We start from the raw sequence: 3,695 nt of genomic DNA, 5'->3' as shown, positions 1-3,695 counted from the left end.
TTTCGGCTTGTAGCGGCTAGCTACTTGGATGTTTTCGGCTTGTAGCGGCTAGCTACTTGGATGTTTTCGGCTTGTAGCCGCTAGTTACTTGGATGGAGTTGGCTTGTAGCGGCTAGCTACTTGGATGTAGTCGGCTCGTAGCCGCTAGTAGCTGCTAGTTACTTGGATGGAGTTGGCTTGTAGCGGCTAGCTACTTGGATGTAGTTGGCTCGTAGCCGTTAGCTACTTGGATGGAGTCGGCTTGTAGCGGCTAGCTACTTGGATGTAGTTGGTGTCCAGTGTAGTTGTATCTATTTCTACTATAATATAGAAGTTAATTCAGAATATTGTACACCAAGCACCTTTTTGTAGTGTTGGATTCCAGAGTACAGTAAATCTTTATCCTTTTGCTTAGGGTTCGAGTGGATTAAATGGAAGAAAAGTTTCTTCAGAGCTACCGTAGACTTCCATATTACTGGGTTGCAGACAAGTGTTATTTACCAGGCGGAGAATTCAGATGTTGCTCAGGAAGAGGATTTATGCAGTTTAAAAAAATGCTTGCTAATAACATTAGCATTCAGGCCTTTGAAAATGTTCATTAGTCTTATTGTATAAGATGAAGTTTGTAACACCAAATGGTTATTTATAATTCATTTAATGCTGGGTAAATCCCCAATATTATATCAAGTCATTTTGCCAAAACATTATGGATCATATGTTAAATTGACACCCTTACTTAACTATAATTTAACTACACTGACCCATTTAGGGCTTAAGCACATAGCTATGATCCATTTGCTCCGTTTTTAACTGAAAAAACCAGTTACTGATTACCATCTGCATTTTGTTTCATTCAGGTTGTGTATCTGTAGTCGATATTTTTAATTAGTATAATACGTGATATTCATGAGAAACATGGTAGTATCCTCATTCAAATTTGAGACTTGATGGGTATTTTTTGGATTTAATTCATTTTTAAGGAAAATTAGGGGTTTTAAGCTGTGAAAGCTGCATTTTGAGGTTGCTTTTTTGTTTGCTTTTTAGAATTAACTATTTTAGTTGGTACATTTTCTACTGCTGGATTCTTTTAGTGATTGTCATTTTTACATAATGTAAATTATGAAAGCTATGATTTAAAAAAATACATTTTATTTTTTATAAAAGCAATGGCAAAAATCTTTAAATTTGTGGAGTGATTAATATTTTTGTTTTTAATACATTTTTCAATTATATTGCTGTCATCATCTATAAATCTGTATGCCACTGAATCCTTTAATGTTTAAATGCAGATGCCTAGAGGAAAATCTTATCGAAGATCTCTGGCTGCTCTCCGACGAATGGAAACAGCTCGAGTCCGAGTAGGAATCCAGTGACTTCCAGTGATTTTGTTTCACGTCGGTGTTTATTTTAATTACATTTTTTAAATGTGATATATTTGTATCATATGAAATATTCAGAGTACATATTTAACTTGTTTTAAAATACTTATTTCTATTTTTGCTTGTTCTTCACCAGGGAGTGGAACCGGCTGGCGACATCGAGTTAAAGACTGGCCCTCCAGTTCATTTACCAATCATTGTCACAAGCTTGTAATTCCGGAGGAGCGCTCTGATGGAAAAGTAAGTGTAATTAGAATTCATTTCAAATGGAATGTTTACATATTTCTCATCTTTCTATGTTTTTCTCTGTTTTAAAGTTTGTGCTGCTGATTGGCGCGTCTCATCTGCGATCGTTTGCTGATGGGATTGTTAAGATTTCGGATGGGTGCATTGATTTTGGAGTGATGTGCACTCCTGGTGCGTCTGCAGCTGACTTGCGCATTGAGGCCTACCACGCTGTTGTTCCCCGTCAGCCTGATGCTGTCTGTGTGACGGCCCCTTCAAATAATCTTACTGCATCCCTTAATCCAGAGGAAGCAGGAGAGGAATTTGAAAAGTACCTTTTGACCGTCTTGTATCGTTGGCCTAAGGTATGTACTGTGTTTTCAGCATGAATGTAAAGCAGTGTTCATTAATTTTAGTTTGCAGAGACCACTTTCTAGCATGTTTTAGGTATTCCCTTCTGCTAGACATATGTAAAATGCAGAGCAATGGTCACTGAGTGTGGAATTCAGAACGTGATATAAGCATAAATGTCTAAATGGGTTGTTTTTCTTAGGTTTTTGTACTGGCTTCCCCCTGCGCTTGACTGAATCCCTAGAGAAGCAAAATTGTTTCAGCAAGAATTTCATCGCAGGGCAGCAAGCTTGGTAGGTATTTAATACGTTTCTCTTTGGTAAATGTATTATAGTCTTTGTATGTGTGTTTGGTGAACGGAATGTATGATTTTTTATTTTATTTTGTCCTGGTCTTTCAGTATCCCTATTTTCCTGTAGCTGACTACTTTCCTCTGAAGCGTCTCAATCTGGACCCTGATGGCGTGAGTACATAGTCATTTCAAAATAGGAAGGTAAAATTGTGCATTTCTATGGAATGTTATTTTATCTCTCATTGTAATGTGTGCAGATCCACCTCAGCGATGACCACGGCATGCCCATTCTCCAGAAACTCATGTGGATGTTTGCTTATCGATATCTCGAAATGTCAACTCCAAAGCCACCGGTACAGAGTCAGGCAGCTACTGGTTACAAGCCAAGATTTGTTCCTCGCATTGTCGTGAAAGGGGAGGAAAGAAGAGTCCCATCTTTGCCATCTTCAGATGGACTCTTGTGAGATCTGGCAGAAAGGTATCGATATATTTGCAGTTTCCTTGCAGTAGAAGAAAGATGTTTCTTTAACTGTTAAATATCTTAAACAACTCATATGTGCTCTATCTTACAGAGGAACCACTCAGGGGAATTGGAATCTTCTGATTCACTGAAGACAAGGGTGGTTCATCACAGGTATTTGAGGCTTGTAGCGATTTATAAGATCTAATTGTAAATGTTACTGGTATCTTAATTAAAAGTTTATTTGCCAGATTGATGGGACTCCCAGTATCGTTAAGAAAGTGTTCCGTTCTGTTGAATCCTTCCCGTTTTTCACCTATATCTTGGTTGCCATGGAAACGGTCTCTCCATCAGACCTTTCAGATGTTCACACAGGCAATGAGGTAATTGCAGAAGACTGGAAGTACCATTTACCATCTTAGTATTTTCTTTTATAAGAATCCAAACCTGAAATGTTTTTAACCAAAGTCTGTGGAACATCAAAAGAAGTCAGCTGGGAGACAGCAGGTTTGTGAAAGCATAAGTTAATAATTGTTATTGTAGAATAAAAGTATTTTGCAAATAAGGTTTAATGTATAAACAAATATTGAGTTGTGTTTAACTGAAAACACGTTATATTGAATCTTTGTTGACTTTGTGCAAAGCAAGTTTAATATTTTGCTTTGGTCTCATTTGGTTTAGGTTGAGGCTAAAGCTAAAGTAGCCAAGATGTCTGTCTGCAATGTGCTGCCTTGTGAATCTCAGGAGATGTTGAACTGTCTTGGTCTGTCGGCGAGTCCTCCCAGCCAGTTGGTATGTATTGTGATGTTTATCGTTGTGGTGTAATAAGAAAAATATTTTCTAATAGTCATAAAATCTAATTTATTTGGAATAATACAGTATAACTATTTGTTTAATGTGTTATGCATATGTGGATATGTTTCAATCATAAGATGAAACGTTACATGTAAATATTTTGCAAGGACAGATTATCTGTACAAAAAGTAACAAAGTGTAAGCAATTAATCAG

At 37.1% G+C, this 3,695-nt stretch overlaps 1 long non-coding RNA gene across 1 annotated transcript; it reads left to right on the top strand.

Annotated features, from left to right (window-relative positions):
• The first annotated feature begins 1,345 nt into the window (after positions 1-1,345).
• Positions 1,346-2,021, top strand: LOC145550516 (uncharacterized). Its single transcript, XR_014086405.1, has 3 exons — positions 1,346-1,373; positions 1,495-1,598; positions 1,676-2,021. It is a non-coding gene; the product is annotated as an uncharacterized LOC145550516 (long non-coding RNA).
• The last annotated feature ends 1,674 nt before the right edge of the window (positions 2,022-3,695 follow it).

Source organism: Poecilia reticulata, unplaced genomic scaffold (assembly GCF_904066995.2).
Source record: "Poecilia reticulata unplaced genomic scaffold, P_reticulata-male-v2 Scaffold_67, whole genome shotgun sequence".
NCBI classification, from domain to species: Eukaryota; Metazoa; Chordata; class Actinopteri; order Cyprinodontiformes; family Poeciliidae; genus Poecilia; species Poecilia reticulata.
Note: the sequence above shows the minus strand (reverse complement) of the source record. Positions and strands in the feature narration are given on the sequence as shown.